The 16,664-nt window shown below is 47.4% G+C and overlaps 1 protein-coding gene across 3 annotated transcripts in view; it reads left to right on the top strand.

Moving 5' to 3' along the window:
* The first annotated feature begins 5,785 nt into the window (after positions 1–5,785).
* The window catches only part of GPR78 (G protein-coupled receptor 78), a 31,394-nt gene continuing 20,515 nt past the window's right edge, over positions 5,786–16,664 (top strand). Inside the window, exon 1 of one of the 3 annotated variants that reach the window (XM_063723301.1) lies at positions 5,786–6,159. The gene's annotated coding sequence lies outside the window, so the exon portion shown is untranslated. The remainder of the gene's footprint in view (positions 6,160–16,664) is intronic. The other 2 variants (XM_063723304.1, XM_063723303.1) reach the window with 2 other exon arrangements.

Here is a 16,664-nt window from a genome sequence, read left to right as displayed (position 1 = left end):
GTGCTCCCGCTGGGTCCTGACAGCCTCAGGCCTGTGAGCAGTAAGGTCTCTCTGGGCATGGTGCCTTTAAATGACCCAAGGAGGGGCCTTCTTACCCTCCTGCCTGGTGCCAGGTATGCAGGGACTCCAGGTGATAATTGGAATTTTGGCAGGTGCTGCTAGGCTGCTGGTCAAGGAGCTTGCCTGGCCTCTGTTGCCTCACACATGCCAGCATCGCTGCTGTGGGTAACCTGAGGCTGGGGACTGTGCTGCATCTGCTTCTATGCCCCCAGGCCCAGCAGGTGCCAGCCCAGAGCTGATGCTCATCAGTACATGTCTGTTGAGTGAATGCAAGGATGACCCTGGTCCTCGTCCTAATAACTCACCTGTGGCCTCCATAGTTCTCTTCCAGCACGGGCTCTGCTTCCCACATGTAAAAGGGGCATGTGCCATCTCCCAGGGTGGTTGTGAGTCCTAAATGAGAAAATAAACAGCCTGTGGGGCCTCAGTTTCCCCACCTGTAAAACAAGCGATGGCATCTGCCATCTCCAAGTGCACATGAGCTATAGCATCAAGAATTGCAGGGCTGGGCCTGGACTAGATTCTGGAGCTGCAGGGCCAGGGGTGAGCCCCAAAGGCCAGAGCCCCAGGCTAGGCTGCCCATGCAGCCAGAGCTGCTACCTCAGCGTTGGTGCCCAGCACAGACCAGGTGTTTCCCGCATCAGCCGCCCCACCCGGGAGGTCTCCAGCTCTTGAAAGGTGGGAGGAGAGCTCTGGGGACCTTGCCAGGCAGCCAGCGTGGTCTTGGGGCTGCAGGTGGCTAGAAGGGAGGGTACAGGATAGCGTCTTCATCAGCGGATCCCAGGGGCCAGGTTCCTTGGAACTGTATCCCCTCTGATCCTGGCTCCTGGCCCTGGAGCTCTGGCAGGCTGGCTAGGCCAATGGCAATGGCAGGAGCTTTCCCTGTTCCTGATGTGGCTGTGAAGGAGAGGGGCAGCCAGAGAGAAATACTGAGAGTTCTCTTTTTTTTTGAGATGGAATCTCACTCTGTCACCCAGGCTGGAGTATATTGCCATCTCAGCTCACTGTAACCTTCACCTCCCGGGTTCAAGTGATTCCGCTGCCTCAGCCTCCTGAGTAGCGGAGATTATAGGTACCCACCACCACACCTGGCTAATTGTTCTATTTTTAGTAGAGACAGGGTTTCCCCCTGTTTGCCAGGCTGGTCTCAAACTCCTGACCTCAGGTGATCCGCCTGCCTCAGCCTCCCTAAGTACTGGGATTACAGGTGTGAGCCACTGGGCCCGGCTGGCAGTTCTGACTAGTTCTACAAATAATGACTAGAGGATTAAAAGCCTGGGCAAGTGCTCAAAGTGCCATTAGGAGGGCAAGCTCAGGATGCCACCTGGCAGGGAGCGAGGGCTGCAAGAGCGAGCCATGACTGTGACAGGAGGAATTCCGAGATGGCCCCAAGATCCCGCCCCCTAGCGTACTGCCCAGTAGAATCCCCTCGGGGGATGTGGGCCGCTGTGAATCTGCTGGGATTTGGCGCCTGTGATTAGGTTATCTCCTGGTACTTTGGACTTTAAGAACGGGGGATTATCCTGGGTGGGCCTGGCTAATCATCAGAGCCTTCAAACCAATGGGGCTCCTCCAGGAGGGAGGGAATTTACAGGAGAGACTGTTTTTGCTGCTCTGAAGATGGGGCTGCCCCTGGCAGGGACCTAGGTGGGAATTCTAGCTGCCGAGAACAAGCCCTGCCAACAACCCTGGGAAACCAAATTCCACCGAACCTGAGAGCTTGGAGGAGGCCCCCACGTTTCAGATAAGAACACAACCCAGCGGACACCATCACTGCAGCCTCTCGAGATGCTAAGCAGAGGACCTAACTGAGCCCTGCCCGGATTTTGCCCTGCAGAAATGAATACGTGGATGTGGGGTGGGTGAAGGTGATCATTCCTTACACAGCATAGGAAACTAACACCTAAGTAAAAGGGGTGCCTCTGACTCCTTCCTCTGGCCTTCCACGTCCTCGGTGGCACCCTGGTGTCCCTTGCTGTCTGGTGCTATCTGCTTTCGTGCGAGGCCTTCCCCTGCTCCTTGTGCCCATCCGTAAAGCCCCATGCATCCTGCGAGGCTGTGTTCGACCAGGCTTGGAGGAGCCTTCCCCGACCCCAGCAACCCCCAGGGCACTGCCAATTCCTGGGCCAGCCTCACTTCAGCACAGGCTCTGCCTCTACAATGTGTGTTGAATGAATGGATTTTTAACTACAGTTGACCCTTGAACACCACAGGTTGAACAGTGTGGGTCCACTTATACATGGATTTCCGCCTACCTCTGCCACCCCTGAGCCAGCAAGATCAGCCCTCTTCCTCTTCCTCCTCAGCCTGCTCACGGTGACGATGATGAGGACGAAGACCTTCATGATAGCCCACTTCCACAGTGAATACATCTCTTCTTCCTTATGATTTTCTTAATGTTTTTGCTAAGGCTAGATTGTCAGATTCTTCCTTCATTGTTAGAATACAGTATATATTTGTGTTCAGGGACTGTTGATGTTATTGGTAAGGCTTCTGGCCTACCGTAGGCTCTTAGTTAAGTTTTGGGGGTGTCAGTCAGGCACACTGGCTCACGCCTGTAATCCCAGCACTTTGGGAGGCCAAGACAGACAGATCACCTAAGGTCAGGAGTTCAAGACCAGCCTGACCAACATGGCAAAACCCCGTCTCTACTAAAAATACAAAAATTAGCTGGGCATGGTGGTGTGCACCAATACTCCCAGCCACTCGGGAGGGAGGCAGGAGAATCACTTGAACCTGGGAGGCTGAGGTTGCAGTGAGCTGAGATTGGGCCAATGAACTTCAACCTGGGCAACAGAGTAAGACTGTCTCAAAAACAAAAACAAAAACAAACCACACACACACACACACACACAGACACACACACAGACAAAGTTTTGGGGGAGTCAAAAGTCATACACAGATTTTTGGCTGCCCAGGAGGTTGGTGCCCCTAACCCCACATTATTCAAGGGGCAACTGTAATTCCTAAGGATTGCTCTGGTGCTTGGAGGCCCTGGGCTCCCCCAGGGCAGGCCTGCACCCAGGAGGGAGGCTGCTGGGAGTGGCCACCTGGGACTGCCTCCCTGCTCTCCAGTGTCCCTTGGCAAGGGGAGGCTGGCAGGGCCTGACGTGGGCAATCCAGCCCTGTCACCAGCCTGCAGAGGAAATCATTTCAAGCTGTTCTTCAAGACTGAAAACACCTAAGAGGGCTGATGTGTATTTTTCCATGAATTCTCTGGGGGTAACTAAACAGAAAAATTGTTTTGAAAATAGCATTTTTATTTTAAAACATGGCATAGGGATATCATAAAGAAGGGATATCAAAGAAGTAAAAAGAAATACACGGAAAATTAGAGGAAAAAGAGATCGATGGAGGCCCATGACCAGAGAGATGGACGCTGGTCTTTTGATGAACATGATTTCAGGGTCTTCTCTGGGCACATGAAGGTCACCCCCCTTTACACACACACACCCCTCCACATCCCAAGCCCTCCCGTGCACACCCAGATGTGGACGCATAGTGAGATCATATATGCCATGTATGATCTCCTGTGTTATTTTTTAAATCAACTCCATAAGCCTAGGCAGATTCCTGTACCCATGAATATGGAACTGGCTCGCGGATCTCACAGCTCCTGGTGTTTCCTTGGCAGGGAATCCACTCTCCAGGTGTGTGTTACATAAACACTGCCGACCTCTGCACATCCAAAGCATTGGACTCTTATGCTAGGCTCTTCGGCATTAAATGCCTGGACGAACAGCTGTCAGACTTTACAGGCACTCAATAAATGATTGCGGAATGGATTTAAAATTGTCTGTGCATAAGGATAAGCCTGTTTTTAGTATCAATGCCCAGACTGCCCCTCCCTGCCGGCAGGGCGAGTGAAAAACCTGTGTCCATTTTCCCCATCACCATCGGGAGGCAATTTTTACCAACCTCATGGTGAAGAGCTCCATCTCTTCTTTCCCTATCTTTAAGGACTAGGACATTGAGACCACTTTTTTTTTTTTGAGACAGTTTTACTTTTGTCACCAGGCTGAAATGCAGTGGCGCGATCTCATCTCACTGCAACCTCTGCCTCCTGGGTTCAAGCTATTCTCCTGCCTCAGCCTCCCGAGGAGCTGGGATTACAGGCATGCGCCACCACGCCCGGCTAATTCTGTATTTTTTAGTAGAGAAGGGGTTTCACCATGGTAGTCAGGCTGGTCTCAAACTCCTGACCTCACGTGATCCGCCCGCCTCGGCCTCCCAAAGTGCTGGGATTACAGACGTGAGCCACCCCGCCTGTCCGGGACCACTTTTCACACAGTTTTGCTATGGCCCATCTGTATACAGTATTTACGTTTTTTTGTTTTGTTTTGTTTCTGGTGAATTTCCTGTTCATTTACTTTGTCAGTTTTCTGTTGGGTATTTTTTCCCTCTTATAAAAACAAACAAACCCGGAGAGTTCTTGTGTGACTGGTCCCGAGGCCTGGAGGTGGGGAGGGGCCTGAGCACTTTGTGCAGAAAGTCTGAAGGCAGTGTGACCTGAGCATCCAACTAGGGAACCCTTGTGGCTCCTCACTGTGGTGGGAGGCCCGGCCAGCGGGTCCTGTGGAGAAGTGGAAAGTGGGTTCTGGGAGGGAATTTTTAGTGAAAAGAAGAAGGTTCTCAGAGTGCCAACCCTTCATGGCACGTGGAAAGAGAGGTTACTTACCCCAAAGGCAACATGATCACAAGGCAGCCAAAGTGGGCGGGGGCCATTGGCAGCCTCAGTTTTCTCATCTGTGAAGTGGGTGCTGTGAGCCTCCTTCCCTGCCACATCCGGGCTCGGGCCCTTGGTGTCTTCTCCTTGGGACAAGTGGGGCAGCCCTTCCCCAGCTCTGGGACCCCTGTGCCCCTCCCACACACCCTCCGCTCAGCACAGGACCCTTTAAAGCATCTGCCCCCGCGGACCCGCTGCTTTGGGAATCCAGCTCCAACAAGAGGCTTCCGGCTGCCCCCAGCCCACCACGGCAGTGTTTGGCACCCATGCCGCTGCCTCTGCCAGGATCACTCTTCCAGCCTGCTCCCAGCTCCCACCATGGCCCACAGCTCTTGGCACAGGCGCCACCCATTGAAAGCTTGCCCTGATGCTCAAGGCTGGGCTGGGGGCCTCCCATCTGCCCCTCCTGATCCCTCACCTCCCTGTGCCCGGGTCTGTCTCTCTGTCCACCCCAGAGGCCACCCCTCCTTGATCATTGCTGTGAGCCAGCACCTGCCTGAGGACCCTGGGAGCTGGCTCAGGTGTGCTTGGGGGGCGGTGCGGGGGCACTGATTAAGCAGGGCATGTTCGGTGCCACCTACCTGTTAGCTCGCCCACCCCTGGCTTGGCACAGAATTTGGCTGGCTCCCCCACTGAGAGGTGGCAGTGATGAAGAATGGCCCAGGGACAGTGCTGGGACTCGTGGAAGGGCAGTGAGGGTCAGCTGGGCTCTCTGCTTCCCGGCCTTCCACGAAGTCACGGGTCGCCTTCTCTACCTTAGCCTCAGTTGTGCCCCAAGGAAGGGGATGAAGTTTCCCATTGTTCCACGTTTCCAGGGTGGGAGTTGGGATCTGGGGGCAGTGGAAAGGTGGGGCGCCACGCCGGGGAGGTGTTGTTAGAATGGCCATGGTGGCAGCTGCTGTACACTCTTGCCCTCCCCCAGCCCCACCCAGGCCTGTCTTGTCCCTGACTCACCCAGGCTTGTCCGGGAAGCCCGGCCAGAGCCACCATGCAGAATTCAATCATCCTGAGTGTGGAGCCAGGCCCAGCCCTGACTGGCCGCAGCTCGGCCCCCATTTCCCTGGCCAGCACCAAGCCACAGGGCGGATGAGAATCTTTGGCATCTTGGCATACGTTTGTTGTTCCAGAGTCGGGCTGTGCCGGGGGGGTGTGCTGCTTCCCCCATTTTGCAGACAGGGACGCTGAGGCTCAGTGAGGGTGAGGGCTCAACCAGGTTACAGAGCCTGCCCAAAGCTGGGTCTTCTGGCCCCAAGTCGGGAGCACGCTGCACACCTCATGCCGTGGGTCAGTCCTTGAAGCTCTCCGTGAAGGTGTACATTGCACCCCTCGTCGACCGGCAGAGAGCCAGGCCTCAGGGATGAGATCCTGGACAGGTGAGTTTGGGTGGGAAGAGAGGAAGGAGAAACTGATGTAGTTCAGGGAGATCTCTGGTGGCGTGGATGGCAGGGCCCCCGGAAATGCCCGTTCAGCCTCAGCAGGAAGGGGTGCCGACCGACCACAGGATCACCCAAATTAGAGACCCGCACTCTGTCTCTCCCAGGCTGTAAGTTCCCGCAGCAGGGCCCTGGGCGAGGCAGTCACCATCCTGCATGTTTTGGGGCAGCAAATTTCCCTGGCACCTGCTCACTTCCTGGGATCGAGGGAAGACCAAGGCACAGACCCCAGCCTCGAGGAGCGTGAGAGGAGACAGGCAGGCAAACAGGCACCCAGTGAGGGGCAGTGGTGATGCTGAGGAGCTGTGCCTTCAGCTCACTCTGATGGGCATTAGGAGGGTCAGTCTTAGCTGTCAGCTTGGTCAGGCGATGAGCCCAGGTATCCAGTGGAACATGAACCCAGGTGTTGCTCTGAAGGTATTTGTGTGTGTGATTAAATCCCATAATCAGCTGCCTTTAAAGGAAATTGTCCTAGATCACCCAGGTGGGCCTGATGCAGCCAGTTGAAAGGCCTAAGAGTAGAATCAATCCTGGGGGCAGCAGCTGCAGCCCATCTGAACTTCCAGCCAGCCTTGCTGATGACCTGCCCCATAGACTTCAGACTCGCCTAACTGGCTCTGTGATCCTCTAAGCCAATTCCTTGCAATAAATCCCTTATGATAAACCTCCCACTGGCTCTGCTTCTCTGGTTGAACCCTGACTGATACCATTGTCATAATCCAGCTGTGAGAACTAGGCTTTTTCAACTATTCTTTCATTCCACAATTATTTGTTGAGCACCTACTATGTGCAGTCTCTGGAAAGGCTCAGAGTCTAGCAGAGACCCCAAAGTTCAAACCCTTATCCCTGCCTCTAAAGTGGGAGGCCCATGATTAAACAAGCCCAGACAGAGGTCAAGGGTGGACCAGGTGCCATTGCATTGTATTTGAGGAGGTGAGGTCGTCTCTAGCTTTATCTAGGGAGGCTCTCCGAGGGCACAGGTGTCAGACAGGCGGGAGTTATTCAGGCAGGCCCTCCCCAAACCCTTTCACCCTTTCACTCTCTCTGAGCCTCAGCATTCCTCCCCACCATCTGAATAGATGGCACCTGAGCCATGCTTGGTAGATGGTTAGTTTCTGTCTGTGCTAGGGGCTGAGAGGCGGCCTCCCTCCCTCGCTCCCATAGACAAGCATCCATTCCTGACCTGGGTTTGGCTTTGTGGCATCAGATGGAGGACAATCAACAGCAAAGCCTTAGTTCTGGAAACGGATCTGGTTTGGGGTCTTGTCTTTCCTACTGGCCTGCTGGCTGCAGGGCCATGTGGGGCCTCAACACCGTCAGCAGCTTAAGGCAGGCCATTCGTACACCCCTCCTCCATGCCTCAGGGTCCCCAGACTTGGCCTTGCAGAGGCCACAGCTAGGAGGAGGATCAGGGCCTGGACAGTGTTGTGCTGGTAAATGTTGAATAACCAGCCCCGCAGGACAGAAGCCTTGGTTTGAAATGTTTGTCAGTTCCACAGTGTGAATACTTCCACCGCAGCCCATGTCCAGTTACCAACACGGGGTACTGTGCATGGAGCTGGAGAGAGGTAAGTGCAATCGCTTCTCCACCGGGCCCGGGCTTCTCTCAGGTTCGAGGCTGGAGGTGAGTGAGCTGCCCCTGGGAAGGGGCTGGGCTGCCGGGGAAGGAGCTGTCTGGGGGCGAAGAGGGGCCCACTGAGCCCAGGACTCTGCAGCCAGCCTGGCTCGCTGGCACAGCCGGGAAGATTTCCCTAAGACTCACCACTCTGTGTGGGGCTCTCAGTATATGTTTATTGAGTGATGCATGATGGATGTTAAGACAATGAATCAAATCTTGCTCTGACCTCTGAGTCAGTCTGTTTGGTGTGAAAGAACCAGCTTTTCTGCTCTGTTTGCTGGAAGCATCTGAACCCCTCCTGGGGCCTCCTGCTCTCACCCTCCTCCCCTTCTCTGGGACAGTCCTCAGGAAAGGCCTCTGGGCTTGGCGTTTCACACAGCCTCTTTCCCACCTAACCTCAGGCGTTCTTGCAACAGCCCGTGGAGGTAAACAGCCGTGTCTCTCAGTTCCACCAGTGGCCACAGGCAGGGCCTTGGGTGAGGTTTTCATCCTCCCTAGGCATTGGTTTCCTCTCTTCCAAAATAGAGGTAGTAACAATATCTACTGCATAGGCTTGGCGAGAGGACTGCATGGGGTAATACAGGAAAGTGCCTAGGCTGGGCGCGGTGGCTCACGCCTGTAATCCCAGCACTTGGGAGGCCGAGGCGGGCAGATCACGAGGTCAGGAGTTTGAGACCAGCTTGGCCAACATGACGAAACCCCGTCTCTCCTAAAAATACAAAAATTAGCCAGGCATAGGGGCAGTCGCCTGTAATCCCAGCTACTTGGGAGGCTAAGGCAGGAGAATTGCTTGAACTTGGGAGGCGGAGCTTGCAGTGAGCTGAGATTGCGCCACTGCACTCAGCCTGGGTGACAGAGAAAAAAAAAAAAAAAAAAAAGCTCCTAACATGGGGCTTGGGACACGGTGAGGACAATTAAATGTGCATATCGCCCTCGTTATTATTGCATATCATCATCACCACCAGCACCAGCAGCACCTTAGTGACCACCATCAGCACTACCAGCACCACCACCATTATCAGCACCGCCACCCTCACCATTGTTGCTATCATCCTCGAAAACCAAGAAGTATCTGAGACAAGTCTCAATCAATTTAGAATTTTATTTTGCCAGGGTTAAGGACATGCTCAGAAGAAAAGAACACAGATTCACAAAAACAGTGGGCGGTCTGTGCCATTCTCCAAAAATGATTTTGAGGGCTTCAATATTTAAAAGGGAGAAGCAGGCTGGAGGGGAAAAAGAGAGGGTGTGGTTGCATTAGTGAATCCTTATGTTGCAAGAGAAAGGGAGCAGGTATGGAAATAGTCAATTAGGTATTTGTCTTGTGCTCATAGAGTTGCTCTCTGTGTAAATAACTTTTTATCTGTAGCTCTCTATCTGCTTAGGAACAAGAGAGCTTTCAGACTAATGTTCTTCCAGTTGACAGAATGAATTGTGCTCCAAGATTTTATTTTCCTTTCACTTTTCTCCTCCCACCCCCATTAAAAAAAATCTTTCAAAGAAAGCATCTTAGAAGAAAACTGAGTCTGTGGTCTTGGGTTTTGTCTGAGGTCTCTTGTGGCTAGGATGGTTTATTCCGAGATGGCTTAGGTCCCAGGTGGTTAGGAAAGCTGACTTTTAGTAGGTTGTGTAGTCTCGAGTCTCACAAAGAAAAATACGGGAGGAAAAGAGAAAAACAATGGGAGGAATAACAACAAAAAGGAAAACAATCCTGGAAAACTGACATAGGCCATGCCATACCCCTCTGAAGTCCATATGTCAGTCAGTATGCAGGGATAAAAGTAGCTTAGGTATTAATATATAAATAGGTTGCTGTTATTTTCTTCCAATGTTTGTCTAGCTTCAGTTCACAGGGCTTAAAGGCACAGCTTTAATTTTTTGTGATTCTAAATCAGGAAAAAATGGAAAGGAAAACAATGAAAAGAAATAAAAAAATTGAAAATATTATTCTGGAGACTTGTAGCCAGGAAAAGTTTTAGGATTCAGTCCAAATTGTAGAAAAATAATAAAAATTGAAAAATCCTGGACAAGACTACAATCCAATAACAAGTCTACTGTAGTTTTTCTTGAAACATAATTTTTCTCTTTCCAATTCCCCAATTTTGTTAGAGACAAAATCATAGTAGGACCAATTTATTTGTAAAATTACATTTTAGTTTTATTATACTTAGCTTGATTATTTGCATAAAGTGCAGCAAGAATTATCTGCCGTATAGGCTTTAAAAAATTTTTGCTTGGCTGGAAACTTTTTCATAAGGAATCTAAGATTAGACCTTTCCAAAAGGCTTGAGCCCAGCCAAGGATTTATCTGTGCCTGCTGATACCTGTATGAATTGGGTGACTTCCTCTCTTTTCAAGGTCCCAAGAAAACGATCCTGGGCCTGTCAGAAAGTGACATTCTTACCCACCACAGGTCAGGACCCTGTAAAGGACAAGGTATGAGGCCAGTTTTTCCAAGGGGCTTTTATTGGCTCTGTAGGTCAGCTTCATTTTCTCAAGGCAATCTGAAGATGCCATTCTAAGCAAAGCCTTGATAAAATAACCAGTGTCTCCAATTGTGTCCTGCTATAAGATAAATTCTGATTGAACCTATGCAAATAACTATATTGCCATAGATTAAGAATACCGACAGATAGTTTTCAAATTTCGGAGAAATTAAGTAGAGAAAAAGGAATTATGTTTTAAATTTTGCTCATAAAAGTTTACCTTAATTGTTTAAAGGTGTAAATAGCTTAAAAGAAGAAAAACAAAACAAAAATAATCAAATGTTTTAAACAAAGAGTCATAAAAGATTATTTCAGGCCAGGCACAGTGGCTCACATCTGTAATCCAAGCATTTTGAGAGGCCGAGGCAGGCGGATCACCTGAGGTTGAGAGTGCCAGAACAGCCTGACCAACATGGTGAAACCACTCTAGTAAGAATAAAAAAGAAAAAAGAAAAAAAATTAGCAGGGTGTGGTGGCAGGTGCCTTTAATCCCAGCTACTTTGGAGGCTGAGGCAGAAGAATCACTTGAACCCAGGAGGTTGCAGTGAGCCACTCTGCCACTGAACTTCTGCCTGGGTGACAGAGTGAGATTCAGTGTAAAAAAAAATAAATAAAAGATTATTTCAGGCCAGGCATGGTGGCTCATGCCTGTAATTCCAGCACTTTGGGAGGCTGAGGCGGGCGGATCGTAAGGTCAGGAGTTCAAGACCAGCCTGGCCAACATAGTGAAACCCCACCTGTACTAAAAGTACAAAAATTAGCCGGGTCTGGTGGCACACGCCTGTAATCCCAGCTACTCGGGAGGCTGAGGCAGAAGAACTGCTTGAACCTGGGAGGCGGAGGTTGCAGTGAGCCAAGACCGCACCACTGCACTCCAGCCTGGGCAACAGAGTGAGACTCCATCTCAAAAAAAAAAAAAAAAAGGATTATTTCAATCTACTGTTAGTTCAGTCCATGCAATTAACTCCTGTTCTGCTCGGTATTGGGTCAGGAAACCTCATGAATACATCAGCTCTCCATGAGAACCCTGGAAGTTTTTCTCTCTATTCCAATGGCACAATCTTTAAAGTTATCAGAGAACCTCTCAGAATTCTATAGCTGATTATAAACCACGCTACGAAAGGATTAAAGTAAAACAATTGTGGATGTCAAAAGTGTTAGAACAGCCATAGTTAAAGACACAATTGACAAGGAAATTTGGTTATTTCTGTGGCATACAACAATTTAACATAATAATCATAATAGCTACTGATAACATATATTAAGATATACCAGAATCACAGGAATCTGGTACAATTTTGGAACACATACTAATAACACATATATATGTATATATAATCCAAAGAAAGTTAAATACCATTTCATACTCAACAATGCTTCCTGTATGATTTTAACATACCAAATCAGCTGAATATGTCCCTTTTGAACTTCAGGACCTAATATCAAAATAATTAATGAGACCACAAAGACTGAACTAATCATTTAATTCTGGAAAGCTTGTCAAACAGCAAAGGTTTAAAACTCTTGATAACACAAAACAGGGTCACAGGTCATTGTATCATTCATTTATTTAGATATAGTGCTGACTCAAATATTTTTTTTTTAAACAGGCAAAAACTTTTACTCTTTGAGAGGAGCCTTACTTTCCCAAACAATACAACCTGATGAAGACAGCATGAGGTCAATTAAATATGTCTCTCTCTTTCTCTCCTGGCCCCCCCACCCCCTTTTTTTGTTTGTTTGTTTGTTTTATTTTTTATTATTTTTCTCAAAGGACAGTTACACAGAAATCTGGTTCAGAAGAGAGAAAAACAAATTTTACCTCTACATGAATATATCACTTATCCTGCCAAATTTAATCAAATAAACAAATCTTTTATTTATTTTCTCCATAAGATATAATTTCTATAAATCTTTTTTTTATATCTTTCTTTTTTGAGATGGAGTCTCGCTCTGTCATCCAGGCTGGAGTGCAGTGGTGCGATCTCAGCTCACTGCAAGCTCCGCCTCCCGGGTTCACGCCATTCTCCTGCCTCAGCCTCCCAAGTAGCTGGGACTGCAGGCGCCCACCACCACGCCCAGCTAATTTTTTGTATTTTTAGTAGAGACAGGGTTTCACCATGGTCTCAGTCTCCTGACCTCGTGATCCACCTGCCTCGGCCTCCCAAAGTGCTGGGATTACAGACGTGAGCCACCATGCCCAGCCTTCTATAAACCTTTTTATAATCTTTTATAATTTTTTACTTTTTAATTTTAAAAAACTAATCCCCACTATTTATACAATTATTATTATTATTATTATTAAAATGTGAGTTAATGCTCCCAGAAACCTTGTTAATCTGACACAGAGGCCCAGATACTGGTCTTATATCAGTGTGCCTTTGATGTTAATGTTTAATTTGTAGAGAAACTCTAAACTAAATTTTATCTCTCAAAATTTGTCTTTACAATCTCACGCGTCCACCTCTTCCATGATAGTCCCTTGGCCTTGAGAGGTTGAACGGTTTTAATTTCTGGCCCTGTGTCTCATAAATGTAGCTTATTTTGATTATCATCTTCTCCTGGGTCTGAAGATGAGACTTTAACTGCTGTCACTGTTTAAGATTTAGCAGGTCTTGGTGGACCCAGCCATCAAATCCTTGTAACTTAACAGCACAAGGACTTTAAAAGCAATACAAGGCCGGGCTTGGTGGCTCATGCCTGTAATCCCAGCATTTTGGGAGGCCGAGGTGGGTGGATCACCTGAGGTCAGGAGTTCGAGACCAGCCTGACCAGCATAGTGAAACCCCATCTCTACTAAAAATACAAAATTAGCCAGGCGTGGTGGCACGTGTCAGCAATCCCAGCTACTTGGGAAGCTGAGGCAACAGAATTGCTTGAACCCGGGAGGCAGAAGTTGCAGTGAGCCAAGATTGGTCATTGTACTCCAGCCTGGGCAACAAGAGTGAAACTCTGTCTCAAAATAAATAAGCAATACAGAAAGTTACACGGATATAATAATTTTTTTAAAATCTCAGTTTTAGTAAGCAAATAAAAAACTTACTCATGATGACATAGGAATTATTTCAATAAAACATAAAATATGGCCAGGCGTGGTAGCTCATGCCTGTAATCCCAGAGCTTTGGGAAGCCAAGGCGGGCAGATCACTTGAGCCCAGGAGTTTGAGACCAGCCTGGCCAACATGTCAAAACCCCACATCTACAAAAAACACAAAAATTAGCTGGGTGTTGTGGCATGTGCCTGTCATGCCATCTACTTGGGAGGCTGAGGTGGGAGGATCATTTGAACCTGGGAGGTGGAGGTTGCAGTGAGTCCTCATTGCAACACTGCACTCCAGCCTGGGTGACAGAGAAACAAACCCCAAAACATAAAATATGTTTGTTAGGCCAGTTACCAGAAGCCAAAACAAAAACCCCACCTTCTGCAGTGTGACTTTTTTCCCTATGGGAAATCCAGTTAGATGGCCTTGCAAGTCAAAACTGAAAATGGTACTTGAATTAATTTAGACACAGGAAGAGTGTGTCCTGGGTCATAAGAGAAGGTGTTGGGTTTCATAGAATGATTTAGACAGGAACAGCAAAGAGTACAGAATGTTATAGTAGAAGAAAATACCCTTTAGGGCCGGGCACTGTGGCTCACACCTGTAATCCCAGCACTTTGGGAGGCTGAGGCGGACGGACTGGATAACAAGGTCAGGAGATCGAGACCATCCTGGCCAACATGGTGAAACCCGTCTCTACTAAAAATACAAAAATTAGCTGGGCGTGATGGCGCATGCCTGTAATCCCAGCTACTTGGGGGGCTGAGGCAGGAGAATCGCTTAAACCAGGGAGTTGGAGGTTGCAGTGAGCCAAGATCGCCCCACTGCACTCCAGCCTGGTAACAGAGCGAGACTTGGTCTTAAAAAAAAAAAGAAAAAAATTCCCTTTAGACCTTTAAGATAAAACATCTTTAGCATCAGATCACAACAATAGTTAGAATCTGAGTAAAAAAATGAGAGGAGTTGAGAAAAAAGTTGAAGGGGAGAGAAAGCTGAAAATAGCATGTCAACGAAGGGTCAAACTCTGTAAAATATTTAAAGAGATTTATTGTGAACCAAATGTGAGGATCATGATCCCTGGCACAGCCCCAGGAGGCACCGAGAACAAGTGCCCGAAGTGGCTGGGTTACAGTCTGATTTTATGCATTTTAGGGTGTCAATCGAAGAAAATGACGAGACGAGTTTCAATCATTTTAGTAGATTTATTTGCCAACATTAAGGATGTGCCTGGGAGACAGGTCTACGCCTTTCTCTGAAGATGATTTTGAGGGCTCCAAATTTAAAGAAGAAAGGGTGGGATATTGAGAAGCACAGTTTTCACATTAAAAAAAGGGGTGAAGGAAAAATGTGGGGAACGTGCATTTTACATAAGAGAACGCCGACAAAATGGGGTAGGGGAGCAATCAGATATGCATTTGGTCTGGCGGTGGGGTTGGGGCCAGAGTGACTACACCTGTAAAGATAAGCTATCAATTTGCATTGCCATGATGAAGTTTTAACGGCTCACTAGGAATTTACTTGTGGGCAAAATATGGGGGAGGCTGGTAGCTTTTCATCTTGTAGCCATCTTATTCAGGAACCAAAAAATGGAGGCAGGTTTGCGTGACCAAGTTCCCAGCTTGAGTCTTCCCTTTAGCTAAATGAGCTTGGGGGTCCCAAAATTTAATTTCCTTTCACAGGGGAAGCTGAAGTTATAGGCAGATGTCAGTCAATACATAGAAGGTATACATTGGTTCAGTCTGGAAAGGCAGGAGCACTGGAAGTGGGGGCTTTCAGATCCTAGATGGATTCAGCGATTTTCTGATTGGCAATTGGTTTAAACAGCTAGGATTATGATTTAAAGATCTAGAATCAATAGAAAGGAGTGTCTGTGTTAAGCTAAGGGATTGTGGAGACCAAGGTATTTTTATGGTGCAGATGAAGCCTCCAGGTAGCAGGCTCCAGAGCTCTGATCAGACATGAAAAGGTGCCAGACTCTTAGCTAATTCTCTCCTGGATCAGGGAAAAGATCTGGGAAGGGAGGGGATTCTCTGCAGGATGCAGATTTTCTCCACCAGAGACAGCTTTGTAGGGCGATTTCAAAATATGTCAAAGGAATGCATTTTGTGGTAAAATACTTGAGTTTCTTCCAGGGCCTGCTATTTCTCATGTGATGCTAGGCTAGAGTCAGGTTGGAATTTGGTGTCTTATTGCTATAAAGAGTCTGTTTTGTCTTCCTTAAGTCTCTGTTTTAATGTTAACGCTGGTTAGCAGTGCTTGAATTCCAAAGGGAGGAGAGTATTATGAGGCATGTCCAACCCGCTTTTCATCATGGCCTGTGCTAGTTTTTCAGGTTTCTTTGGAATGCCCTTCACTGACTAGGGGTCGGGGGTCCATCAGCTGGGGGGCTTAGAATTTTATTTTTGGTTTATGAGCAACATGCAATAAAAGTTGAACTTTTGGGTTAAAAATTAAAATATCTTGCAATTTTATTAAGAATAAATCAATACTTTAAGAAAATTTTGTTCTAGCCAATTCTTTAGTGTATTAGTGCATTTTTTTATTTTCTGAGACAGAGTTTTGCTCCTGGCATCCAGGCTGGAGTGCAGTGCAGGATCTCAGCTCACTGTAAACTCTGCCTCCCAGGTTAAAGCAGTTCTCCTGCCTCAGCCTCCTGAGTAGCTGGGATTACAGGGGCCTGCCACCAGACTCGGCTAATTTTTGTATTTTTGGTAGAGACGGGGTTTCACCACATTGGCCACTGTGCATTAGTGCACTTTTAATATCAAGGCCTAATCTGTAGAAACACTATTATACATAATCTCCTTTTAATTATAGCCAATTTAATCACACAAAGTTTTTATATATATATATATGTACACACACACACACATATATGTAAGTTCTCTTTTTATAAACCTTATTAGGACTTGCACAAACATTTATGATATGCTTGGACCTCCCATTTTATCCTAAACATTCTTTTTCTTAAACAGTCATTTTATTTCAGGACAAAAATTTATCATACAAAATTTTTTTCTCGTATAAAATTATTTTTCTTTTAACCTTTCTTGACAAAAATGCCTCCATATATGTATAACTTTCTTTACATCTCTCTTTTTTACTGGTTATTTTTACTTCATCTCATAAATAACCTTTGAATTAAACAAAAATTATTTTCCTTTTAATAACACGTTTTTTTGAAAAATGTTTTACTGTAATATAATTTTTTAAAAAACTTTAATGAATATTTAATATGACTGTAGAGTTTTAATTATATGTAAATTTATTTATAAGTTTGTGTTTTTTTTTTTTTTTTTT

Source organism: Pongo abelii, chromosome 3 (assembly GCF_028885655.2).
Source record: "Pongo abelii isolate AG06213 chromosome 3, NHGRI_mPonAbe1-v2.0_pri, whole genome shotgun sequence".
Lineage (NCBI taxonomy): Eukaryota > Metazoa > Chordata > Mammalia > Primates > Hominidae > Pongo > Pongo abelii.
The sequence above is the reverse complement of the archived record's forward strand: the minus strand, read 5'-3'. Positions and strand labels throughout refer to the sequence as shown.